The sequence below is a fragment of the Eucyclogobius newberryi genome, unplaced genomic scaffold (assembly GCF_026437365.1).
Source record: "Eucyclogobius newberryi isolate DKJ021-1_F unplaced genomic scaffold, fEucNew1.0.hap1 SCAF_7, whole genome shotgun sequence".
Lineage (NCBI taxonomy): Eukaryota > Metazoa > Chordata > Actinopteri > Gobiiformes > Gobiidae > Eucyclogobius > Eucyclogobius newberryi.
In genome coordinates, this window is record NW_027316389.1 from 41859711 (window position 1) to 41887383 (window position 27673).

The 27673-nt window shown below is 54.9% G+C and overlaps 2 non-coding genes across 2 annotated transcripts; both read left to right on the top strand.

Annotated features, from left to right (window-relative positions):
* Positions 1 to 21980: 21980 nt before the first annotated feature.
* Positions 21981 to 22086, top strand: LOC140349842 (U6 spliceosomal RNA). Its single transcript, XR_011924758.1, has one exon. It is a non-coding gene; the product is annotated as a U6 spliceosomal RNA (small nuclear RNA).
* An 88-nt stretch (positions 22087 to 22174) lies between these two features.
* On the top strand, positions 22175 to 22257 carry trnal-uag (transfer RNA leucine (anticodon UAG)). The gene has a single exon. It is a non-coding gene; the product is annotated as a tRNA-Leu (tRNA).
* The last annotated feature ends 5416 nt before the right edge of the window (positions 22258 to 27673 follow it).

Below are 27673 nucleotides of genomic sequence, written 5' to 3' on the forward strand. Positions count from 1 at the left end.
GGGATTATTTCATTTTGCTCATTTTGGTGTTTTTTCACATTTTAACCCATTTTCACCCCTTTTGCTCACATCTTCAAACTCGGGCCCTGATTACAAGTTCTGACCAAATGATGACAAACACGGTATTTATTATGTATTTTTTTCATTTTTTTTATTTTTCCAACTTATACATCCATCATTGGTGCCAGGCAGGTTGTGGAGAAAGCAGTGAAGAAAGGAGAGAGCCATCACAGAAAAGATGTCCATCCAGGGTCAAGGTACCCTGCACTTTTACATATCCAAATGACAGCATTTAAAGTTTTTTAGCGTATGGTATCTCTCGTTGCATGGAACCGCACAGAGGCCAACGCCACACTGACGGCACCTGTACTTTGTTTGCCGCCTGCCTTTGGTACGAGAGCGGTCAGAGCACACGGCGCAGTCTGGACGTCCCTCTGCTTGACAAAGCCAATGACGCTCTGTGAGTCTCTGTGGCATTTCACCCTCCGGTCTTGAGCGCCTTTCTTGTTTTTTGGAGTGATCAGCCAGTAATGCATCAATAATGTTCTGAATGTAAACCTTTAAAGGTTTGTGTGGGCCTGGAGTGGATTTGGTGTATATGATGTGTGAGTTGACAATACTTATGCTTATAATGGCATTGAATATGCGATGATACCATTTCCGGGACCTGTGTGGAAAGAGGTATGTCTTCATCCTCTGGTCAGCAGTGTCCACTCCACCCATGTAGGCGTTGTACTGGTCGACACATACAGGTCTTTTGATGTCACGGAAGCCAGTGTCATCTGTCTTGGATCGGATCCTCCTCTGAACACAATCATTTCCATGGACTGTGGACAACATGGTGAGACGTTTAGTATCGTGCCAAGCACAAGCCAGGAGTTTTCCCTTTCTGCAAAAAACTGGGTCATCTCCTTTTTTCAGCTGTAAGACACTTTTACCAAGGCATTTTGGCATCCCCAACCTGGTAATCCTTACCGTCCCACACAGTCCAGTTTCCAAATCTGCTAATTCATTTGCAATTACAGGCGAGGTATAGTAACTGTCCATGTAAATCTCGTGTCCTTTGCCCGTAAAGGGAGAAACCAACTCACGGACAACTGCGTGTGTTGCACTGATGTTGCTTGCATTATTTTTGTACTGTCCAGTGTGCATTGACCAGCGCAAAACATACCCTGAACAGCTTTCACTCAGGGCATACACTCTATAGCCATATTTGTCAGGTTTATTCGGAGAGTAACATTTTAGTGAAGATCTCCCCTTGAAAGCTATTGTCATTTCATCTAAAGAAAGCTCCTTGATTGGACTGTAAACTGCTGCAAATTTGGGAATAATCAAATCTATTATTGGGCGGACTTTGAACAGTTTATCGTGCCCGGGCTCGCCTGTTCTCACATAATCATTATTGTTGACAAAATGAAAGAACGAAAGAATGATTTCAAATCTGTTTCTTGACATTACATTTCCAAATCCAGGCGTTTGTGTAAGCCAAAATGTTCCCCAGTAATCCTCGATTTCAGGTTTCTCAACAAGGCCCATGGAGAGATGCAAAGCGAAGAAAGCTTTCATTTCGGTGACTGATACATCATACCACTCAAGAAATCTTGAATGTGGCTTCAGAATCATAGGTGCCATACACTGATGTGCATATCTATTTGTCTCATCAGTAATGAAAGTCCAAAACTGATCGGTCAGAAAGAGTGACAGAATATCAAATGGATTAGCATCCGTCAGATCCATCTCTCCTGTGTAGCCAACTGGGTCTTCAAAAGGTTTGATCCATGCCTCAAATACCTCGACCTCTCTCAGCATGTCCCAGCTCTCATCCACCGGGCAAGTTTTACTGCAGCCACTGGTTCCACTGGTTCCTCGCCTCCGTCTGTCCTTTGCACCTGTCCGTTGTTTCGAAGTCCCTTCATCTCCACTTGGAAATCCATCGTCACTCTCGGGGAGATAATACCCTTCAGAGTCAGAATCTGCTGTAAATTGCATGCCACGTGTACTTCCTCCAGCCATTTTTTTCCTTACCGGATCTGCCCTGGATCATACCTGGCTAATAAAGGGAAGTTGCACCGAACCGACCAATGACTGAAGTGATTCATTTTCTACTATTATTTCATTAATTTCCTTGTACGGTAAAGTTGCATTTCTGCGACTTTGGCGCTTAAAGGGTTAGAATACAGAGTTTTTGGTTTCAATACCTTATCATCTGCTGCCATCTTCTGTATTTTTTGTAAATAAAGGTGGACAAAAATAAATAAATATTTGACAAACGCCAAGCCTAGCCCCAAGCCCCAAGGACTGATAACCCTTTAGGCGCCAGAGATTATGGATGAAATAAATGTATAAATAAAAAACTTCCTGAGATACAGAGAACTGAAGCCGGGGCACAGCTCTGGGTCGGCAGTGCCCCTGGAGGCCCGTAGAAGCTCCACACTCCAGTTGATTCTTGGATAAAAGGGCACCCAGCCGGTCTCGAACTCGCGTGAGGCGGAGCAGGGATCATCCACCCCGCAAACGGCCAGACTTTGCCCGGCCAGGGAGCACCTTCTGCGGGTCGGAGGCTCCGGGTCGGAGCCCCTGGAGCCTGGAGCCCTCACCGGGCCCCGAACTCGGCTGCCGGAGGCAGTGCAGTGCCTCATGGATAAAAGGGCACCCAGCCGGTCTCGAACTCGCGTGAGGCGGAGCAGGGATCATCCACCCCGCACACGGCCAGACTTTGCCCGGCCAGGGAGCACCTTCTGCGGGTCGGAGGCTCCGGGTCGGAGCCCCTGGAGCCTGGAGCCCTCACCGGGCCCCGAACTCGGCTGCCGGAGGCAGTGCAGTGCCTCATGGATAAAAGGGCACCCAGCCGGTCTCGAACTCGCGTGAGGCGGAGCAGGGATCATCCACCCCGCACACGGCCAGACTTTGCCCGGCCAGGGAGCACCTTCTGCGGGTCGGAGGCTCCGGGTCGGAGCCCCTGGAGCCTGGAGCCCTCACCGGGCCCCGAACTCGGCTGCCGGAGGCAGTGCAGTGCCTCATGGATAAAAGGGCACCCAGCCGGTCTCGAACTCGCGTGAGGCGGAGCAGGGATCATCCACCCCGCACACGGCCAGACTTTGCCCGGCCAGGGAGCACCTTCTGCGGGTCGGAGGCTCCGGGTCGGAGCCCCTGGAGCCTGGAGCCCTCACCGGGCCCCGAACTCGGCTGCCGGAGGCAGTGCAGTGCCTCATGGATAAAAGGGCACCCAGCCGGTCTCGAACTCACGTGAGGCGGAGCAGGGATCATCCACCCCGCACACGGCCAGACTTTGCCCGGCCAGGGAGCACCTTCTGCGGGTCGGAGGCTCCGGGTCGGAGCCCCTGGAGCCTGGAGCCCTCACCGGGCCCCGAACTCGGCTGCCGGAGGCAGTGCAGTGCCTCATGGATAAAAGGGCACCCAGCCGGTCTCGAACTCGCGTGAGGCGGAGCAGGGATCATCCACCCCGCACACGACCAGACTTTGCCCGGGGAAGGGCCACTCTGGCTGGGCATGGCCCCCACTGAGCACCCCCTGGAACCCCTGGAGCCGCCGGAGCACCTCCAGAGCCACCCCCCACTCCTCCAGACTCACCCCGGGGAAGGGCCACTCTGGCTGGGCATGACCTCCACTGAGCACCCCCTGGAGCCCCCGGAGCACCTCCAGAGCCACCCCCCACTCTCCCCAGACTATGCCCGGGGAAGGGCCACTCTGGCTGGGCATGGCCTCCGCCGAGCACCCCCTGGAACCCCTCCAGAGCCACCCCCCACTCCTCCAGACTTTGCCCGGGGAAGGGCCACTCTGGCTGGGCATGGCCCCCACTGAGCACCCCCTGGAACCCCTGGAGCCCCCGGAGCACCTCCAGAGCCACCCCCCACTCTCCCCAGATTCTGCCCGGGGAAGGGCCACTCTGGCTGGGCATGGCCTCCACTGAGCACCCCCTGGAGCCCCCGGAGCACCTCCAGAGCCACCCCCACTCTCCCCAGACTATGCCCGGGGAAGGGCCACTCTGGCTGGGCATGGCCCCCACTGAGCACCCCCTGGAACCCCTGGAGCCCCCGGAGCACCTCCAGAGCCACCCCCCACTCCTCCAGACTCTGCCCGGGGAAGGGCCACTCTGGCTGGGCATGGCCTCCACTGAGCACCCTCTGGAGCCCCCAGAGCACCTCCAGAGCCACCCCCCTCTCCCCAGACTATGCCCGGGGAAGGGACACTCTGGCTGGGCATGGCCTCCACTGAGCACCCCCTGGAGCCCCCGGAGCACCTCCAGAGCCACCCCCCACTCTCCCCAGACTATGCCCGGGGAAGGGCCACTCTGGCTGGGCATGGCCTCCGCCGAGCACCCCCTGGAGCCCCCGGAGCACCTCCAGAGCCACCCCCCACTCCTCCAGACTCTGCCCGGGGAAGGGACACTCTGGCTGGGCATGGCCTCCACTGAGCACCCCCTGAAGCCCCCGGAGCACCTCCAGAGCCACCCCCCACTCTCCCCAGACTATGCCCGGGGAAGGGCCACTCTGGCTGGGCATGGCCTCCACTGAGCACCCCCTGGAGCCCCCGGAGCACCTCCAGAGCCACCCCCCACTCTCCCCAGACTATGCCCGGGGAAGGGCCACTCTGGCTGGGCATGGCCTCCGCCGAGCACCCCCTGGAACCCCTGGAGCCCCTCCAGAGCCACCCCCCACTCCTCCAGACTCACCCCGGGGAAGGGCCACTCTGGCTGGGCATGGCCTCCGCCGAGCACCCCCCTGGAACCCCTGGAGCCCCTCCAGAGCCACCCCCACTCCTCCAGACTCTGCCCGGGGAAGGGCCACTCTGGCTGGGCATGGCCTCCACTGAGCACCCCCTGGAGCCCCCGGAGCACCTCCAGAGCCACCCCCCACTCTCCCCAGACTATGCCCGGGGAAGGGCCACTCTGGCTGGGCATGGCCTCCGCCGAGCACCCCCTGGAGCCCCCGGAGCACCTCCAGAGCCACCCCCCACTCTCCCCAGATTCTGCCCGGGGAAGGGCCACTCTGGCTGGGCATGGCCTCCGCCGAGCACCCCCTGGAACCCCTGGACCCCCTCCAGAGCCACCCCCCACTCCTCCAGACTCACCCCGGGGAAGGGCAACTCTGGCTGGGCATGGCCCCCACTGAGCACCCCCTGGAACCCCTGGAGCCTCCGGAGCACCTCCAGAGCCACTCCCCACTCTCCCCAGATTCTGCCCGGGGAAGGGCCACTCTGGCTGGGCATGGCCTCCGCCGAGCACCCCCTGGAACCCCTGGAGCCCCTCCAGAGCCACCCCGCATTCCCCCAAACTCAGTCTGGGGACGGGCCACTCTTCCCCGGTTTGCAGGCTCTGGGACTCCGGGGATGACCACCGGGGACCAGGCCCTCCCTTCGAACCCGGGGACCCACACTTAAGCACCCCCACACGGGCTACACACCCTTGTTTCAGCCCCCTGGAGGTCCGTGCCCTTGGTACTATACCATGGAAGTCCGTGCCCTTGGTACTCCGACTGGAGTACCAAGGGAACGGCCCAGCACTCACCACAGAGGCTCGCGCCGGCCCCGGCCCACCTTTCGTCCCCGGGTACCCACACTTAAGCACCCCAACACGAGCTACACACCCTTGGTGCAGCCCCCTGGAAGTCCGTGCCCTTGGTACTCTGAGCCACTTTAAAAGATAAAAAGCACCAGGACCCCAAGGCCCTGGCTCCCCTGTCCCCTACACCACACTTGGAGGCAGGGCCCTTGCCCTCCACTGGCTGCCCCCGCGCCCAATGTACTCCATAACCGAAGAAGAGAGGGGGACCCGGAGGCCGGCCTACTAGGGTAACAGGTTTAATTTAGAGCCGGGGCTCTGGACCACAAATGCCAACAACCCCGCAGTGCGCAGGAGCCTTCGAAGCTGGATGAAACCAGAACGGGGCCCTACGATGGCGGTGACCAGCCAGTTGATAGCAAAGTGAGCCCTGGACAGGCGCTGCATTTGACAAACTCAGAGACGAGGAAGGGACCGGAGTCGGACCAAATATATCATCTGGCGCTGTGTCCAGCGTAAGGGTGAGCCAGCGCAAATCAGGACCACAAATGCCAACAACCCCGCAGTGCGCAGGAGCCTTCGAAGCTGGATGAAACCAGAATGGGGCCCTACGATGGCGGTGACCAGCCAGTTGATAGCAAAGTGAGCCCTGGACAGGCGCTGCATTTGACAAACTCAGAGACGAGGAAGGGACCGGAGTCGGACCAAATATATCATCTGGCGCTGTGTCCAGCGTAAGGGTGAGCCAGCGCAAATCAGGACCACAAATGCCAACAACCCCGCAGTGCGCAGGAGCCTTCGAAGCTGGATGAAACCAGAACGGGGCCCTACGATGGCGGTGACCAGCCAGTTGATAGCAAAGTGAGCCCTGGACAGGCGCTGCATTTGACAAACTCAGAGACGAGGAAGGGACCGGAGTCGGACCAAATATATCATCTGGCGCTGTGTCCAGCGTAAGGGTGAGCCAGCGCAAATCAGGACCACAAATGCCAACAACCCCGCAGTGCGCAGGAGCTTTCGAAGCTGGATGAAACCAGAACGGGGCCCTACGATGGCGGTGACCAGCCAGTTGATAGCAAAGTGAGCCCTGGACAGGCGCTGCATTTGACAAACTCAGAGACGAGGAAGGGACCGGAGTCGGACCAAAAATATGCGCCCGCCCTGCCCCCCGCCCCGCGCAGAGCCATCGGACACGTTGAGGCTGAAGGGGACTGGCGCAGAGCCCTTGGGCCCAGGGGCTAAGCGCAGCCATCATCCTTCAAGCCGCGCCTCCTGCTGCGCGGGGGTGAGTGACAATGGGCTCGGACTGTGGTTCCGTCGGACGCGTTGAGGCTGAAGGAGACTGGCGCAGAGCCCCTGTAACAGGGGCTAAGCGCAGCCATCATCCTCCAAGCCGCGCGTCCTTCAGTGCGGGGGTGAGTGACAGTGGGCCTGGACTGTTGTTCCACCGGACGCGTTGAGGCTGAAGGGGACTGGTGCAGAGCCCCTGTGCCAGGGGCTAAGCGCAGCCATCATCCTCCAAGCCGCGCGTCCTTCTGCGCAGGGGTGAGTGACAGTGGACCCGGACTGTGTTCCCACCGGACGCGTTGAGGCTGAAGGGGACTGGCTCAGAGCCCCTGGCACAGGGGCTAAGCACAGCCATCATCCTTCAAGCCGCGCGTCCTTCAGTGCGGGGGTGAGTGACAGAGGGCCTGGACTGTTGTTCCACCGGACGCGTTGAGGCTGAAGGGGACTGGTGCAGAGCCCCTGTGCCAGGGGCTAAGCGCAGCCATCATCCTCCAAGCCGCGCGTCCTTCTGCGCAGGGGTGAGTGACAATGGACCCGGACTGTGTTCCCACCGGACGCGTTGAGGCTGAAGGGGACTGGCTCAGAGCCCCTGGCACAGGGGCTAAGCGCAGCCATCATCCTCCAAGCCGCGCGTCCTTCAGTGCGGGGGTGAGTGACAGTGGGCCTGGACTGTTGTTCCACCGGACGCGTTGAGGCTGAAGGGGACTGGTGCAGAGCCCCTGTGCCAGGGGCTAAGCGCAGCCATCATCCTCCAAGCCGCGCGTCCTTCTGCGCAGGGGTGAGTGACAGTGGACCCGGACTGTGTTCCCACCGGACGCGTTGAGGCTGAAGGGGACTGGCTCAGAGCCCCTGGCACAGGGGCTAAGCACAGCCATCATCCTTCAAGCCGCGCGTCCTTCAGTGCGGGGGTGAGTGACAGAGGGCCTGGACTGTTGTTCCACCGGACGCGTTGAGGCTGAAGGGGACTGGTGCAGAGCCCCTGTGCCAGGGGCTAAGCGCAGCCATCATCCTCCAAGCCGCGCGTCCTTCTGCGCAGGGGTGAGTGACAATGGACCCGGACTGTGTTCCCACCGGACGCGTTGAGGCTGAAGGGGACTGGCTCAGAGCCCCTGGCACAGGGGCTAAGCGCAGCCATCATCCTTCAAGCCGCGCGTCCTTCAGTGCGGGGGTGAGTGACGGTCCCATCTCCGGAGACAAGGGGCCAGGCGCGGGGGAAGCCAGTCAGACTGAAGCCCCGCGCCTGGTGGGACCTCTGTCTCGGCCTCGCTTCCAACGTGTCCGGCGTGAGGTTAGCCGGAGCAAACCACAGCCGCAAAATGTAAACAAACCCGCAGTGCGCAGGAGCCTTCGAAGCTGGATAAAACCAGAACGGGGCCCTACGATGGCGGGTCTTGAGTGCCAATAGACCAAGCTCCTTGTCTGGTATACATAGAACCATGATTTGTACCATTTTCATGGTTGATTCACGGATGATCCCTGCTCCGCCTCACGCGAGTTGGACGGCTGGGTGCCTTTTATCCATGAGGCACTGCACTGCCTCCGGCAGCCGAGTTCGGGGCCCGGTGAGGGCTCCAGGCTCCAGGGGCTCCGACCCGGAGCCTCCGACCCGCAGAAGGTGCTCCCTGGCCGGGCAAAGTCTGGCCGTATGTGGGGTGGATGGCCCTGGGTCTGGGCGGCGCTAAGATCACGGAGCGGGTCACCTCCGCGTACAGCCCGTGGTCAGCGTGACACCGTGCTCTGCCCCGAGCAATCAGAGCAAACAGGAAGCTTCTGGAAGTGCCCGGGAGTCTGGTAAAATCAAGCCGAAAATAGACCCTCTCATGCCGGGTCTGAGCGGCACTTAGAGCCCGGAGGAGCGCGGAGCGCGGGGCTCCATTCAGAGGCTCCGTGATCCGCCTTACAACCAGCTCTCACCTCCGCGTACAGCCCGTGGTCAGCGTGACACCGTGCTCTGCCCCGAGCAATCAGAGCAAACAGGAAGCTTCTGGAAGTGCCCGGGAGTCTGGTAAAATCAAGCCGAAAATAGACCCTCTCATGCCGGGTCTGAGCGGCACTTAGAGCCCGGAGGAGCGCGGAGCGCGGGGCTCCATTCAGAGGCTCCGTGATCCGACGCTCACCTCCGCACCTCCGAACCATGACTTGACATTACGGCTGTGAAGGAGCCTTGGAAGCTGGATAAAACCAGAACGGGGCCCATCGATCGCGGTTCTCGTGTGCCCGTCAAACGAGCTCCTTGCCCGGTATCCGCACAACCAAGAAATGTACCTGTTTCGATTGCGAAAAACGTCATTCTCAAAAACCGCCCGCCCCTCCCTCCCAGCATTACCATTTTGCACATTCCGCGTGAGAGCAGCGTAAGAATTTCTCGGGAGCAGCGTGATTTAGCCCGGGAATTTTGAGCTGAACGCTTATTCCCACGAGCCCAAAAAACGACTAAGTCCAACGGTATATAGTGTACTATTGCCGAAAAACGACAGAGTCTTTTCGGGTATAGTGTACTATTTCGGTTTTTACTCTAAGTCCCTCAGGGGCATATGGTGCTATACTATGATGGTCAGATCACCTCCAGGCCCCAGGGGAGTGCTTTTCTGGGGGCAAACAGTGCACTGATGATGGGGGATTATTTCATTTTGCTCATTTTGGTGTTTTTTCACATTTTAACCCATTTTCACCCCATTTGCTCACAACTTCATACTACGGCCCGGAAAAACGACAGAGTCGCTCGGGTATAGTGTACTATTGCCGAAAAATGACAGAGTCTTTTCAGGTATAGTGTACTATTTCGGTTTTTACTCTAAGTCCCTCAGGGGCATATGGTGCTATACTCTGATGGTCAGATCACCTCCAGGCCCCAGGGGAGTGCTTTTCTGGGGGCAAACAGTGCACTGATGATGGGGGATTATTTCATTTTGCTCATTTTGGTGTTTTTTCACATTTTAACCCATTTTCACCCCTTTTGCTCACAACTTCATACTACGGCCCGGAAAAACGACAGAGTCCCTCGGGTATAGTGTACTATTGCCGAAAAACGACAGAGTCCCTCGGGTATAGTGTACTATTGCCGAAAAACGACAGAGTCCCTCGGGTATAGTGTACTATTGCCGAAAAACGACAGAGTCCCTCGGGTATAGTGTACTATTGCCGAAAAACGACAGAGTCCCTCGGGTATAGTGTACTATTGCCGAAAAACGACAGAGTCCCTCGGGTATAGTGTACTATTGCCGAAAAACGACAGAGTCCCTCGGGTATAGTGTACTATTGGCTGGAAGCTCGGTTTTTTTTCTAAGACCAGCAGGGGTATATGGTACTATATTCTGGTGGTCAGATCACCTCCAGGCCCCAGGGGAGTGCTTTTCTGGGGGCAAACTGTGCACTGATGATGGGGGATTATTTCATTTTGCTCATTTTGGTGTTTTTTCACATTTTAACCCATTTTCACCCCTTTTGCTCACATCTTCAAACTCGGGCCCTGATTACAAGTTCTGACCAAATGATGACAAACACGGTATTTATTATGTATTTTTTTCATTTTTTTTATTTTTCCAACTTATACATCCATCATTGGTGCCAGGCAGGTTGTGGAGAAAGCAGTGAAGAAAGGAGAGAGCCATCACAGAAAAGATGTCCATCCAGGGTCAAGGTACCCTGCACTTTTACATATCCAAATGACAGCATTTAAAGTTTTTTAGCGTATGGTATCTCTCGTTGCATGGAACCGCACAGAGGCCAACGCCACACTGACGGCACCTGTACTTTGTTTGCCGCCTGCCTTTGGTACGAGAGCGGTCAGAGCACACGGCGCAGTCTGGACGTCCCTCTGCTTGACAAAGCCAATGACGCTCTGTGAGTCTCTGTGGCATTTCACCCTCCGGTCTTGAGCGCCTTTCTTGTTTTTTGGAGTGATCAGCCAGTAATGCATCAATAATGTTCTGAATGTAAACCTTTAAAGGTTTGTGTGGGCCTGGAGTGGATTTGGTGTATATGATGTGTGAGTTGACAATACTTATGCTTATAATGGCATTGAATATGCGATGATACCATTTCCGGGACCTGTGTGGAAAGAGGTATGTCTTCATCCTCTGGTCAGCAGTGTCCACTCCACCCATGTAGGCGTTGTACTGGTCGACACATACAGGTCTTTTGATGTCACGGAAGCCAGTGTCATCTGTCTTGGATCGGATCCTCCTCTGAACACAATCATTTCCATGGACTGTGGACAACATGGTGAGACGTTTAGTATCGTGCCAAGCACAAGCCAGGAGTTTTCCCTTTCTGCAAAAAACTGGGTCATCTCCTTTTTTCAGCTGTAAGACACTTTTACCAAGGCATTTTGGCATCCCCAACCTGGTAATCCTTACCGTCCCACACAGTCCAGTTTCCAAATCTGCTAATTCATTTGCAATTACAGGCGAGGTATAGTAACTGTCCATGTAAATCTCGTGTCCTTTGCCCGTAAAGGGAGAAACCAACTCACGGACAACTGCGTGTGTTGCACTGATGTTGCTTGCATTATTTTTGTACTGTCCAGTGTGCATTGACCAGCGCAAAACATACCCTGAACAGCTTTCACTCAGGGCATACACTCTATAGCCATATTTGTCAGGTTTATTCGGAGAGTAACATTTTAGTGAAGATCTCCCCTTGAAAGCTATTGTCATTTCATCTAAAGAAAGCTCCTTGATTGGACTGTAAACTGCTGCAAATTTGGGAATAATCAAATCTATTATTGGGCGGACTTTGAACAGTTTATCGTGCCCGGGCTCGCCTGTTCTCACATAATCATTATTGTTGACAAAATGAAAGAACGAAAGAATGATTTCAAATCTGTTTCTTGACATTACATTTCCAAATCCAGGCGTTTGTGTAAGCCAAAATGTTCCCCAGTAATCCTCGATTTCAGGTTTCTCAACAAGGCCCATGGAGAGATGCAAAGCGAAGAAAGCTTTCATTTCGGTGACTGATACATCATACCACTCAAGAAATCTTGAATGTGGCTTCAGAATCATAGGTGCCATACACTGATGTGCATATCTATTTGTCTCATCAGTAATGAAAGTCCAAAACTGATCGGTCAGAAAGAGTGACAGAATATCAAATGGATTAGCATCCGTCAGATCCATCTCTCCTGTGTAGCCAACTGGGTCTTCAAAAGGTTTGATCCATGCCTCAAATACCTCGACCTCTCTCAGCATGTCCCAGCTCTCATCCACCGGGCAAGTTTTACTGCAGCCACTGGTTCCACTGGTTCCTCGCCTCCGTCTGTCCTTTGCACCTGTCCGTTGTTTCGAAGTCCCTTCATCTCCACTTGGAAATCCATCGTCACTCTCGGGGAGATAATACCCTTCAGAGTCAGAATCTGCTGTAAATTGCATGCCACGTGTACTTCCTCCAGCCATTTTTTTCCTTACCGGATCTGCCCTGGATCATACCTGGCTAATAAAGGGAAGTTGCACCGAACCGACCAATGACTGAAGTGATTCATTTTCTACTATTATTTCATTAATTTCCTTGTACGGTAAAGTTGCATTTCTGCGACTTTGGCGCTTAAAGGGTTAGAATACAGAGTTTTTGGTTTCAATACCTTATCATCTGCTGCCATCTTCTGTATTTTTTGTAAATAAAGGTGGACAAAAATAAATAAATATTTGACAAACGCCAAGCCTAGCCCCAAGCCCCAAGGACTGATAACCCTTTAGGCGCCAGAGATTATGGATGAAATAAATGTATAAATAAAAAACTTCCTGAGATACAGAGAACTGAAGCCGGGGCACAGCTCTGGGTCGGCAGTGCCCCTGGAGGCCCGTAGAAGCTCCACACTCCAGTTGATTCTTGGATAAAAGGGCACCCAGCCGGTCTCGAACTCGCGTGAGGCGGAGCAGGGATCATCCACCCCGCACACGGCCAGACTTTGCCCGGCCAGGGAGCACCTTCTGCGGGTCGGAGGCTCCGGGTCGGAGCCCCTGGAGCCTGGAGCCCTCACCGGGCCCCGAACTCGGCTGCCGGAGGCAGTGCAGTGCCTCATGGATAAAAGGGCACCCAGCCGGTCTCGAACTCGCGTGAGGCGGAGCAGGGATCATCCACCCCGCACACGGCCAGACTTTGCCCGGCCAGGGAGCACCTTCTGCGGGTCGGAGGCTCCGGGTCGGAGCCCCTGGAGCCTGGAGCCCTCACCGGGCCCCGAACTCGGCTGCCGGAGGCAGTGCAGTGCCTCATGGATAAAAGGGCACCCAGCCGGTCTCGAACTCGCGTGAGGCGGAGCAGGGATCATCCACCCCGCACACGGCCAGACTTTGCCCGGCCAGGGAGCACCTTCTGCGGGTCGGAGGCTCCGGGTCGGAGCCCCTGGAGCCTGGAGCCCTCACCGGGCCCCGAACTCGGCTGCCGGAGGCAGTGCAGTGCCTCATGGATAAAAGGGCACCCAGCCGGTCTCGAACTCGCGTGAGGCGGAGCAGGGATCATCCACCCCGCACACGGCCAGACTTTGCCCGGCCAGGGAGCACCTTCTGCGGGTCGGAGGCTCCGGGTCGGAGCCCCTGGAGCCTGGAGCCCTCACCGGGCCCCGAACTCGGCTGCCGGAGGCAGTGCAGTGCCTCATGGATAAAAGGGCACCCAGCCGGTCTCGAACTCGCGTGAGGCGGAGCAGGGATCATCCACCCCGCACACGGCCAGACTTTGCCCGGCCAGGGAGCACCTTCTGCGGGTCGGAGGCTCCGGGTCGGAGCCCCTGGAGCCTGGAGCCCTCACCGGGCCCCGAACTCGGCTGCCGGAGGCAGTGCAGTGCCTCATGGATAAAAGGGCACCCAGCCGGTCTCGAACTCGCGTGAGGCGGAGCAGGGATCATCCACCCCGCACACGACCAGACTTTGCCCGGGGAAGGGCCACTCTGGCTGGGCATGGCCCCCACTGAGCACCCCCTGGAACCCCTGGAGCCCCCGGAGCACCTCCAGAGCCACCCCCCACTCCTCCAGACTCACCCCGGGGAAGGGCCACTCTGGCTGGGCATGGCCTCCACTGAGCACCCCCTGGAGCCCCCGGAGCACCTCCAGAGCCACCCCCCACTCTCCCCAGACTATGCCCGGGGAAGGGCCACTCTGGCTGGGCATGGCCTCCGCCGAGCACCCCCTGGAACCCCTCCAGAGCCACCCCCCACTCCTCCAGACTTTGCCCGGGGAAGGGCCACTCTGGCTGGGCATGGCCCCCACTGAGCACCCCCTGGAACCCCTGGAGCCCCCGGAGCACCTCCAGAGCCACCCCCCACTCTCCCCAGATTCTGCCCGGGGAAGGGCCACTCTGGCTGGGCATGGCCTCCACTGAGCACCCCCTGGAGCCCCCGGAGCACCTCCAGAGCCACCCCCACTCTCCCCAGACTATGCCCGGGGAAGGGCCACTCTGGCTGGGCATGGCCCCCACTGAGCACCCCCTGGAACCCCTGGAGCCCCCGGAGCACCTCCAGAGCCACCCCCCACTCCTCCAGACTCTGCCCGGGGAAGGGCCACTCTGGCTGGGCATGGCCTCCACTGAGCACCCTCTGGAGCCCCCAGAGCACCTCCAGAGCCACCCCCCACTCTCCCCAGACTATGCCCGGGGAAGGGCCACTCTGGCTGGGCATGGCCTCCGCTGAGCACCCCCTGGAGCCCCCGGAGCACCTCCAGAGCCACCCCCCACTCTCCCCAGACTCACCCCGGGGAAGGGCCACTCTGGCTGGGCATGGCCTCCGCTGAGCACCCCCTGGAGCCCCCGGAGCACCTCCAGAGCCACCCCCCACTCCTCCAGACTCTGCCCGGGGAAGGGACACTCTGGCTGGGCATGGCCTCCACTGAGCACCCCCTGGAGCCCCCGGAGCACCTCCAGAGCCACCCCCCACTCTCCCCAGACTATGCCCGGGGAAGGGCCACTCTGGCTGGGCATGGCCTCCGCCGAGCACCCCCTGGAGCCCCCGGAGCACCTCCAGAGCCACCCCCCACTCCTCCAGACTCTGCCCGGGGAAGGGACACTCTGGCTGGGCATGGCCTCCACTGAGCACCCCCTGAAGCCCCCGGAGCACCTCCAGAGCCACCCCCCACTCTCCCCAGACTATGCCCGGGGAAGGGCCACTCTGGCTGGGCATGGCCTCCACTGAGCACCCCCTGGAGCCCCCGGAGCACCTCCAGAGCCACCCCCCACTCTCCCCAGACTATGCCCGGGGAAGGGCCACTCTGGCTGGGCATGGCCTCCGCCGAGCACCCCCTGGAACCCCTGGAGCCCCTCCAGAGCCACCCCCCACTCCTCCAGACTCACCCCGGGGAAGGGCCACTCTGGCTGGGCATGGCCTCCGCCGAGCACCCCCCTGGAACCCCTGGAGCCCCTCCAGAGCCACCCCCACTCCTCCAGACTCTGCCCGGGGAAGGGCCACTCTGGCTGGGCATGGCCTCCACTGAGCACCCCCTGGAGCCCCCGGAGCACCTCCAGAGCCACCCCCCACTCTCCCCAGACTATGCCCGGGGAAGGGCCACTCTGGCTGGGCATGGCCTCCGCCGAGCACCCCCTGGAGCCCCCGGAGCACCTCCAGAGCCACCCCCCACTCTCCCCAGATTCTGCCCGGGGAAGGGCCACTCTGGCTGGGCATGGCCTCCGCCGAGCACCCCCTGGAACCCCTGGAGCCCCTCCAGAGCCACCCCCCACTCCTCCAGACTCACCCCGGGGAAGGGCAACTCTGGCTGGGCATGGCCCCCACTGAGCACCCCCTGGAACCCCTGGAGCCTCCGGAGCACCTCCAGAGCCACTCCCCACTCTCCCCAGATTCTGCCCGGGGAAGGGCCACTCTGGCTGGGCATGGCCTCCGCCGAGCACCCCCTGGAACCCCTGGAGCCCCTCCAGAGCCACCCCGCATTCCCCCAAACTCAGTCTGGGGACGGGCCACTCTTCCCCGGTTTGCAGGCTCTGGGACTCCGGGGATGACCACCGGGGACCAGGCCCTCCCTTCGAACCCGGGGACCCACACTTAAGCACCCCCACACGGGCTACACACCCTTGTTTCAGCCCCCTGGAGGTCCGTGCCCTTGGTACTATACCATGGAAGTCCGTGCCCTTGGTACTCCGACTGGAGTACCAAGGGAACGGCCCAGCACTCACCACAGAGGCTCGCGCCGGCCCCGGCCCACCTTTCGTCCCCGGGTACCCACACTTAAGCACCCCAACACGAGCTACACACCCTTGGTGCAGCCCCCTGGAAGTCCGTGCCCTTGGTACTCTGAGCCACTTTAAAAGATAAAAAGCACCAGGACCCCAAGGCCCTGGCTCCCCTGTCCCCTACACCACACTTGGAGGCAGGGCCCTTGCCCTCCACTGGCTGCCCCCGCGCCCAATGTACTCCATAACCGAAGAAGAGAGGGGGACCCGGAGGCCGGCCTACTAGGGTAACAGGTTTAATTTAGAGCCGGGGCTCTGGACCACAAATGCCAACAACCCCGCAGTGCGCAGGAGCCTTCGAAGCTGGATGAAACCAGAACGGGGCCCTACGATGGCGGTGACCAGCCAGTTGATAGCAAAGTGAGCCCTGGACAGGCGCTGCATTTGACAAACTCAGAGACGAGGAAGGGACCGGAGTCGGACCAAATATATCATCTGGCGCTGTGTCCAGCGTAAGGGTGAGCCAGCGCAAATCAGGACCACAAATGCCAACAACCCCGCAGTGCGCAGGAGCTTTCGAAGCTGGATGAAACCAGAACGGGGCCCTACGATGGCGGTGACCAGCCAGTTGATAGCAAAGTGAGCCCTGGACAGGCGCTGCATTTGACAAACTCAGAGACGAGGAAGGGACCGGAGTCGGACCAAAAATATGCGCCCGCCCTGGCCCCCGCCCCGCGCAGAGCCATCGGACACGTTGAGGCTGAAGGGGACTGGCGCAGAGCCCTTGGGCCCAGGGGCTAAGCGCAGCCATCATCCTTCAAGCCGCGCCTCCTGCTGCGCGGGGGTGAGTGACAATGGGCTCGGACTGTGGTTCCGTCGGACGCGTTGAGGCTGAAGGAGACTGGCGCAGAGCCCCTGTAACAGGGGCTAAGCGCAGCCATCATCCTCCAAGCCGCGCGTCCTTCAGTGCGGGGGTGAGTGACAGTGGGCCTGGACTGTTGTTCCACCGGACGCGTTGAGGCTGAAGGGGACTGGTGCAGAGCCCCTGTGCCAGGGGCTAAGCGCAGCCATCATCCTCCAAGCCGCGCGTCCTTCTGCGCAGGGGTGAGTGACAGTGGACCCGGACTGTGTTCCCACCGGACGCGTTGAGGCTGAAGGGGACTGGCTCAGAGCCCCTGGCACAGGGGCTAAGCACAGCCATCATCCTTCAAGCCGCGCGTCCTTCAGTGCGGGGGTGAGTGACAGAGGGCCTGGACTGTTGTTCCACCGGACGCGTTGAGGCTGAAGGGGACTGGTGCAGAGCCCCTGTGCCAGGGGCTAAGCGCAGCCATCATCCTCCAAGCCGCGCGTCCTTCTGCGCAGGGGTGAGTGACAATGGACCCGGACTGTGTTCCCACCGGACGCGTTGAGGCTGAAGGGGACTGGCTCAGAGCCCCTGGCACAGGGGCTAAGCGCAGCCATCATCCTCCAAGCCGCGCGTCCTTCAGTGCGGGGGTGAGTGACAGTGGGCCTGGACTGTTGTTCCACCGGACGCGTTGAGGCTGAAGGGGACTGGCTCAGAGCCCCTGGCACAGGGGCTAAGCACAGCCATCATCCTTCAAGCCGCGCGTCCTTCAGTGCGGGGGTGAGTGACGGTCCCATCTCCGGAGACAAGGGGCCAGGCGCGGGGGAAGCCAGTCAGACTGAAGCCCCGCGCCTGGTGGGACCTCTGTCTCGGCCTCGCTTCCAACGTGTCCGGCGTGAGGTTAGCCGGAGCAAACCACAGCCGCAAAATGTAAACAAACCCGCAGTGCGCAGGAGCCTTCGAAGCTGGATAAAACCAGAACGGGGCCCTACGATGGCGGGTCTTGAGTGCCAATAGACCAAGCTCCTTGTCTGGTATACATAGAACCATGATTTGTACCATTTTCATGGTTGATTCACGGATGATCCCTGCTCCGCCTCACGCGAGTTGGACGGCTGGGTGCCTTTTATCCATGAGGCACTGCACTGCCTCCGGCAGCCGAGTTCGGGGCCCGGTGAGGGCTCCAGGCTCCAGGGGCTCCGACCCGGAGCCTCCGACCCGCAGAAGGTGCTCCCTGGCCGGGCAAAGTCTGGCCGTATGTGGGGTGGATGGCCCTGGGTCTGGGCGGCGCTAAGATCACGGAGCGGGTCACCTCCGCGTACAGCCCGTGGTCAGCGTGACACCGTGCTCTGCCCCGAGCAATCAGAGCAAACAGGAAGCTTCTGGAAGTGCCCGGGAGTCTGGTAAAATCAAGCCGAAAATAGACCCTCTCATGCCGGGTCTGAGCGGCACTTAGAGCCCGGAGGAGCGCGGAGCGCGGGGCTCCATTCAGAGGCTCCGTGATCCGCCTTACAACCAGCTCTCACCTCCGCGTACAGCCCGTGGTCAGCGTGACACCGTGCTCTGCCCCGAGCAATCAGAGCAAACAGGAAGCTTCTGGAAGTGCCCGGGAGTCTGGTAAAATCAAGCCGAAAATAGACCCTCTCATGCCGGGTCTGAGCGGCGCTTAGAGCCCGGAGGAGCGCGGAGCGCGGGGCTCCATTCAGAGGCTCCGTGATCCGCCTTACAACCAGCTCTCACCTCCGCGTACAGCCCGTGGTCAGCGTGACACCGTGCTCTGCCCCGAGCAATCAGAGCAAACAGGAAGCTTCTGGAAGTGCCCGGGAGTCTGGTAAAATCAAGCCGAAAATAGACCCTCTCATGCCGGGTCTGAGCGGCGCTTAGAGCCCGGTGGAGCGCGGAGCGCGGGGCTCCATTCAGAGGCTCCGTGATCCGACGCTCACCTCCGCACCTCCGAACCATGACTTGACATTACGGCTGTGAAGGAGCCTTGGAAGCTGGATAAAACCAGAACGGGGCCCATCGATCGCGGTTCTCGTGTGCCCGTCAAACGAGCTCCTTGCCCGGTATCCGCACAACCAGGAAATGTACCTGTTTCGATTGCGAAAAACGTCATTCTCAAAAACCGCCCGCCCCTCCCTCCCAGCATTACCATTTTGCACATTCCGCGTGAGAGCAGCGTAAGAATTTCTCGGGAGCAGCGTGATTTAGCCCGGGAATTTTGAGCTGAACGCTTATTCCCACGAGCCCAAAAAACGACTAAGTCCAACGGTATATAGTGTACTATTGCCGAAAAACGACAGAGTCGCTCTGGTATAGTGTACTATTGCCGAAAAACGACAGAGTCGCTCGGGTATAGTGTACTATTTCGGTTTTTACTCTAAGTCCCTCAGGGGCATATGGTGCTATACTATGATGGTCAGATCACCTCCAGGCCCCAGGGGAGTGCTTTTCTGGGGGCAAACAGTGCACTGATGATGGGGGATTATTTCATTTTGCTCATTTTGGTGTTTTTTCACATTTTAACCCATTTTCACCCCTTTTGCTCACAACTTCATACTACGGCCCGGAAAAACGACAGAGTCCCTCGGGTATAGTGTACTATTGCCGAAAAACGACAGAGTCCCTCGGGTATAGTGTACTATTGCCGAAAAACGACAGAGTCCCTCGGGTATAGTGTACTATTGCCGAAAAACGACAGAGTCCCTCGGGTATAGTGTACTATTGCCGAAAAACGACAAGAGTCCCTCGGGTATAGTGTACTATTGCCGAAAAACGACAGAGTCCCTCGGGTATAGTGTACTATTGCCGAAAAACGACAGAGTCCCTCGGGTATAGTGTACTATTGCCGAAAAACGACAGAGTCCCTCGGGTATAGTGTACTATTGGCTGGAAGCTCGGTTTTTTTTCTAAGACCAGCAGGGGTATATGGTACTATATTCTGGTGGTCAGATCACCTCCAGGCCCCAGGGGAGTGCTTTTCTGGGGGCAAACTGTGCACTGATGATGGGGGATTATTTCATTTTGCTCATTTTGGTGTTTTTTCACATTTTAACCCATTTTCACCCCTTTTGCTCACATCTTCAAACTCGGGCCCTGATTACAAGTTCTGACCAAATGATGACAAACACGGTATTTATTATGTATTTTTTTCATTTTTTTTATTTTTCCAACTTATACATCCATCATTGGTGCCAGGCAGGTTGTGGAGAAAGCAGTGAAGAAAGGAGAGAGCCATCACAGAAAAGATGTCCATCCAGGGTCAAGGTACCCTGCACTTTTACATATCCAAATGACAGCATTTAAAGTTTTTTAGCGTATGGTATCTCTCGTTGCATGGAACCGCACAGAGGCCAACGCCACACTGACGGCACCTGTACTTTGTTTGCCGCCTGCCTTTGGTACGAGAGCGGTCAGAGCACACGGCGCAGTCTGGACGTCCCTCTGCTTGACAAAGCCAATGACGCTCTGTGAGTCTCTGTGGCATTTCACCCTCCGGTCTTGAGCGCCTTTCTTGTTTTTTGGAGTGATCAGCCAGTAATGCATCAATAATGTTCTGAATGTAAACCTTTAAAGGTTTGTGTGGGCCTGGAGTGGATTTGGTGTATATGATGTGTGAGTTGACAATACTTATGCTTATAATGGCATTGAATATGCGATGATACCATTTCCGGGACCTGTGTGGAAAGAGGTATGTCTTCATCCTCTGGTCAGCAGTGTCCACTCCACCCATGTAGGCGTTGTACTGGTCGACACATACAGGTCTTTTGATGTCACGGAAGCCAGTGTCATCTGTCTTGGATCGGATCCTCCTCTGAACACAATCATTTCCATGGACTGTGGACAACATGGTGAGACGTTTAGTATCGTGCCAAGCACAAGCCAGGAGTTTTCCCTTTCTGCAAAAAACTGGGTCATCTCCTTTTTTCAGCTGTAAGACACTTTTACCAAGGCATTTTGGCATCCCCAACCTGGTAATCCTTACCGTCCCACACAGTCCAGTTTCCAAATCTGCTAATTCATTTGCAATTACAGGCGAGGTATAGTAACTGTCCATGTAAATCTCGTGTCCTTTGCCCGTAAAGGGAGAAACCAACTCACGGACAACTGCGTGTGTTGCACTGATGTTGCTTGCATTATTTTTGTACTGTCCAGTGTGCATTGACCAGCGCAAAACATACCCTGAACAGCTTTCACTCAGGGCATACACTCTATAGCCATATTTGTCAGGTTTATTCGGAGAGTAACATTTTAGTGAAGATCTCCCCTTGAAAGCTATTGTCATTTCATCTAAAGAAAGCTCCTTGATTGGACTGTAAACTGCTGCAAATTTGGGAATAATCAAATCTATTATTGGGCGGACTTTGAACAGTTTATCGTGCCCGGGCTCGCCTGTTCTCACATAATCATTATTGTTGACAAAATGAAAGAACGAAAGAATGATTTCAAATCTGTTTCTTGACATTACATTTCCAAATCCAGGCGTTTGTGTAAGCCAAAATGTTCCCCAGTAATCCTCGATTTCAGGTTTCTCAACAAGGCCCATGGAGAGATGCAAAGCGAAGAAAGCTTTCATTTCGGTGACTGATACATCATACCACTCAAGAAATCTTGAATGTGGCTTCAGAATCATAGGTGCCATACACTGATGTGCATATCTATTTGTCTCATCAGTAATGAAAGTCCAAAACTGATCGGTCAGAAAGAGTGACAGAATATCAAATGGATTAGCATCCGTCAGATCCATCTCTCCTGTGTAGCCAACTGGGTCTTCAAAAGGTTTGATCCATGCCTCAAATACCTCGACCTCTCTCAGCATGTCCCAGCTCTCATCCACCGGGCAAGTTTTACTGCAGCCACTGGTTCCACTGGTTCCTCGCCTCCGTCTGTCCTTTGCACCTGTCCGTTGTTTCGAAGTCCCTTCATCTCCACTTGGAAATCCATCGTCACTCTCGGGGAGATAATACCCTTCAGAGTCAGAATCTGCTGTAAATTGCATGCCACGTGTACTTCCTCCAGCCATTTTTTTCCTTACCGGATCTGCCCTGGATCATACCTGGCTAATAAAGGGAAGTTGCACCGAACCGACCAATGACTGAAGTGATTCATTTTCTACTATTATTTCATTAATTTCCTTGTACGGTAAAGTTGCATTTCTGCGACTTTGGCGCTTAAAGGGTTAGGAGCGCTATAAAGGCGTGGTTGCAACCAGGCACTATTGTGTTAGTTCGCTAACACATATACTAAAATTGGAACGATACAGAGAAGATTAGCATGGCCCCTGCGCAAGGATGACACGCAAATTCGTGAAGCGTTCATCATTTTATCATGCCGCTGCATTGTCAGCAAAATCAAGGATTTCATGGTCGGGGCTCTTGTCTGCGTCGGAAAGGGCAAAGCCAAGCACTCACACCGTCAGGATGGCCGAGCGGTCTAAGGCGCTGCGTTTAGGTCGCAGTCTCCCCTGGAGGCGTGGGTTCGAATCCCACTTCTGACAGTAAACTTTAGGCATAATCTTGTGCATTTAGATAATGAATGAAACATTGCACATAGGCACGCCAAAGTCTTCTCAAAAGGTCTGCTGCATTAGCCGGGAATCGAACCCAGGCCTCCCGCGCGGCCGCCGTGGATTCTTTAGCTAAACAGCCCTAAACAGAATCCCATTCATTTCCTATGGTAGTGCTAAACCACTACGGATGTAATATACTTTTGGCCAGCGGCGGCGCTGTGGCGGGAGCGCGCCATGTTTGAATGCAGAGTGACGTCATTCATTCAATGTGACCGGGACAAGTTTAGCACTAGATCTGCTCCTGTTTTCACCTTCTTATGGACATTTTACTGCCCCAGAACACTCGTATTTTGTGGCATTTATAACGGGCATTTGAGGACGTTTTCAGGTAAAGTTCGTCTTGTGTTTTGCACTTTTGAAACTGTGTTTTTAGTCACGTAAAGTCACTGCTACTTCCATGTCTCTGTTGAACAACTAACGCGACTTTTCTGTCAGTTTTGTGTGATATTCAGCCCTGTTAAGTTAAACTTTTTTACATTTAAAGGTTTGCAGTTGTGCAGTTTTATTTAAGGTGTAATATTACGTGATCTGTGTGTTGTGTTGTCTCTTATTGTGCATAAAAGTAGTTGTAGCATCAACAATTCATCACAAGTAAGAGAGACTTTGTTTGTCCCACAATGGGGGAAATGCCTTCACTTAATGTTAATGTGGAGGACATTCCACAACTGTTACTTAGCAACAGACTGTAAACAAGAGCCAAAATGCATATGAATGACTCAACAATTATGTTGATTATGTTGTTCCTCTCTCCTGTCCTGTCCTCTGTCCTTTCCTCTCTCCTGTCCTCCTCTCCCCTGTCCTCCTCTGCCCCGTACTCCTCTGCCCCGTACTCCTCTGTCCTGTCCTTTCCTCTGTCCTGTCCTCCTCTCCCCTGTCCTCCTCTGCCCCGTAATCCTCTGTCCTGTCCTCCTCTGCCCCGTACTCCTCTGTCCTGTCCTCCTCTGCCCCGTACTCCTCTGTCCTGTCCTCCTCTGCCCCGTACTCCTCTGTCCTGTCCTCCTCTGCCCCGTACTCCTCTGTCCTGTCCTCCTCTGCCCCGTACTCCTCTGTCCTGTCCTCCTCTGCCCCGTACTCCTCTGTCCTGTCCTCCTCTGCCCCGTACTCCTCTGTCCTGTCCTCCTCTGCCCCGTAATCCTCTGTCCTGTCCTCCTCTGCCCCGTACTCCTCTGTCCTGTCCTCCTCTGCCCCGTACTCCTCTGTCCTGTCCTCCTCTGCCCCGTACTCCTCTGTCCTGTCCTCCTCTGCCCCGTACTCCTCTGTCCTGTCCTCCTCTGCCCCGTAATCCTCTGTCCTGTCCTCCTCTGCCCCGTACTCCTCTGTCCTGTCCTCCTCTGCCCCGTACTCCTCTGTCCTGTCCTCCTCTGCCCCGTACTCCTCTGTCCTGTCCTCCTCTGCCCCGTACTCCTCTGTCCTGTCCTCCTCTGCCCTGTCTTCCTCTGCCCTGTCCTCCACTATCCTGTCCTCCTCTGTCCTGTCCTCCTGTCCTGTCCTCCTCTGTCCTGTCCTCCTCTGCCCTGTCTTCCTCTGTCCTGTCCTCCACTATCCTGTCCTCCTCTGTCCCGTCCTCCTCTGTCCTGTCCTCCACTATCCTGTCCTCCTCTGTCCCGTCCTCCTCTGTCCTGTCCTCCTCTGTCCTGTCCTCCTGTCCTGTCCTCCTCTGTCCTGTCCTCCTCTGCCCCGTACTCCTCTGTCCCGTCCTCCTCTGTCCTGTCCTCCTCTGTCCTGTCCTCCTCTGTCCTGTCTTCCTCTGTCCTGTCCTCCTCTGTCCTGTCTTCCTCTGTCCTGTCCTCCTCTGTCCTGTCCTCCTCTCTCCCGCCCTCCTCTGTCCCGTCCTCTGTCCCACCCACTCGTGTCCCCACCACCTCTCCTCGTGAGCCCTTGGGTGAGTATAACTACATAAATCATGTGTTCTTGGTTTGTGTGGAGTCACACAGAGTCACACCGTGTAGAGGAGCAGTCACTTCTGTTTCATTTCATGTCTTTTCCTTTAGTAGTGGCTGAAGAGGACGCGCTGGAGAGGACAATGTTCAGCATCTCCGTCCAATCAACACGTGGATGTGTGTAATGTGTCTGTAACGCTTTAGCTCCATTTTGGATGTACCATGTGTTAAAAAGGTTTGTCTTTTATTCCAGCCGCGTCTGCACCAGTCGCTGCTGAGCTCCATCATCCTCAGGTTTACAGAAGTTCACACACAGATGTCCTGCCATGAAAGACACTTTGGGACACGTTCTGTCCTGTGCATGAGTTCAGTTGTTCCTGACCCTGTTCAGGTCCTGCTCTGAATTCATGCATCTGTGATGAGAGTAAGTCATATTATCTGGTGTTCAATATGAATGAGTGAGAGCTTCTTCTGCTCATTCACACTAACATTGCTAAATAAAACAGCCATATAAACTTACTTATGATATAAACAACAGGTCAAATGTAAGTGTGCGTTGTTACTAACGGCTAAATATGACTCATTATTCTTCTTCTTCTCTTACAGCAGCTGCACAGTCCAAACAGACTGTTCTGGAGGAACCACAGGACGGTAAGAGCTTTTACTTGTTGCTTATTCACTGTAAGATCAAAGTTGATCAAACGTATCATACATTTCTTTCCTCTCTTCAGCTGCTGCAGATGTGCTGCCCCTTAAGCCTCCAGTGCCACTTCCACAGGAGCTGAGGTTTGTTCTGCCCGAGTCTGGAAGTACTTCAGCTCCAGGTCTGACATTTTAATAGAATAATCTAAACAAACATAAAGCTATATTGTGGTGTTTTAGTTGTTTCAGATGCAGCTCGTCCCACACATTCTGCATCTGATGCTCCTGGAGAAGAGAGAACCCAAAGTGAGTGAGCTCCATGTGTGTCTGTGTCTGTCTCAGTCAAACCATCACAGAGTGAACAGATGAATGCTTCATGCTCCATGTGTGTCTGTCTCAGTCAAACCATCACAGAGTGAACAGATGAATGCTTCATGCTCCATGTGTGTCTGTCTCAGTCAAACCATCACAGAGTGAACAGATGAATGCTTCATGCTCCATGTGTGTCTGTCTCAGTCAAACCATCACAGAGTGAACAGATGAATGCTTCATGCTCCATGTGTGTCTGTCTCAGTCAAACCATCACAGAGTGAACAGATGAATGCTTCATGCTGACTGTAGTTTCACAGCCAGTGCAGTGGTTCTAAATGTGTGTCATGTCTTGTATTTCACGTGTTGCTTATCACTAAAACATTCATCTGTTTTGTTCTGTAGTTCCTCCTCCAGTGAAGCTTCAGCCGCAGTCGTCACAACAGGCCGCCTCCCCCTCCACTGTCCCTGAGCCAATCAGCCAACAGCACGCTACACCCGACCACAAAACTACATATTTATCATTACATCATCATCACATCAGATTATTAAATGCATCATCTTCACTCAACATCAGCCCGAAAAACTGGAGCAAACACAGACACTCTGGCAGCACCACCACAACTCTGCCTGTTGTCACCATGACAACTGTCATCACCACAACAACTGTCGTCACCATGACACCTGCCGTCACCGCGACACCTGCCACAGTGAAGCCTCCTCCTCAGACCATCACCTCGTCTCCTCCTACAGTTCTGACCATCACCGTCTCTTTCTCAGGACGCCCTGAGCAGCAGCAGCAGCAGCCCTGAAGAAACACCACCTTTTAAGGACTTTGTGGACACAGAGTTCTTCCAGAGGGAGCTGGAGGCCACAAGACAGAGAGTGGAAAAAGGAAGCAGCAGAAGAGGAAGAGAGAGGAGTCACCTGCCCCAGGGAGAACGTGCAGGTTCTGCCCCAGGGAGAACGTGCAGGTTCTGCCCCAGGGAGAACGTGCAGGTTCTGCCCCAGGGAGAACGTGCAGGTTCTGCCCCAGGGAGAACGTGCAGGTTCTGCCCAGTTCTGCCCCAGGGAGAACGTGCAGGTTCTACCACAGGGAGAACGTGCAGGTTCTGCAAACTGGTGCTGAAGCAGGCCCTTACAGTCCTCACATCCACACATACTTCCCTGGACTCTATATATCTGTATATTTATTGTAAATACTACTGTCAAGTAATGAATGCTGTCTGAATTGTAAATAAATGAAACTTAATATTTCTGGTATTTCCCTGTCAATAAATATTCTTAAAAGTATATGTTATTGTGTTTTCTTATATAATAATACAATAATATTCCATACATGATTGAGATATCATATCATTAATAATATGAGTAAATGTTTTATTTCTCTGCAGAACATAAACTGAACACAGTGGTACAGTTCAGTGCTGCAGTGTTAGAGATGTGATAGTGTGACCTCTGACCCCTGCGGACTAAACTCCCTGTTTCTGACCCACTCCAAGTTTATTTATGCAGAAGATGTGACGTGGGTAAATCTCTTAAGGTGAAGCAGAAATCACCATTTGTGATCAATTTGTGATTTTATTAATATTGCAAATCAGTCCCAGCAGCTGCATGTGAGTCCTTCTCATGATCTGACCTTTAACAAGTGCAAACTGACACACCAACTCATAAACTTTATACATTTAAAGTTTGAACTCATAAACTTTATACATTTAAAGTTTGAACTCATAAACTTCATATATTTAATGTTTGAACTCATAAACTTCATATATTTAAAGTTTTGATCCTTTGAAATGTTCCTCTTCTTCTGGGCACAGCAGGATTTGAACTCTGGTCTCTTGAGATGAATTTGTCAATGAACACGAATCTCTGCATTCTGATTGGTTGGCCTTCATCACAGTGGCACATGGCACACAGGCTCATTCAGATTGGCTGACGCTCTATGCCCACTATCCACGGCTGGCCTAAGCAGGGTCGGGCCTGGTTAGTACTTGGATGGGAGACCGCCTGGGAATACCAGGTGCTGTAAGCTTTTATCTTCTTTTGTAAAGCCTTCAACAGACAAAGAAACAAAGAAACACAGTATGTGTGCATATTTTGAAACTAAAGTGGAACCAAAAACACAGTCAATTTGACTTTAAAATCACACATTTTTGTACAAACTGCCATTTAGAATATGGACAGCAGAGGGAGCTGTCCTGCTACTTTTGTACATTTAGAGTCTTTTATGACCAAAAAATATATTCTGAAACTTGTAAAAAGGATGTAAAAATACCAGGTGCTGAAAGCAATTTTCAACGCAATTTACCTGTTTAATAAAAAATAAAAAAAGAGTATTTATGCCCCAAGAAACCCCTGAGAAACATTGTTGTCCTGCTACTTTTGTACATTTTGAGCGAGTATTTTATGCCCCAAAAATATTTTGAAGCTTGTAAAAAGTATGTAAAAAATACCAGGTGCTGAAAGCATTTTTTAAACAATTGAGTGTAAAATAAAGATAAAAATATAGA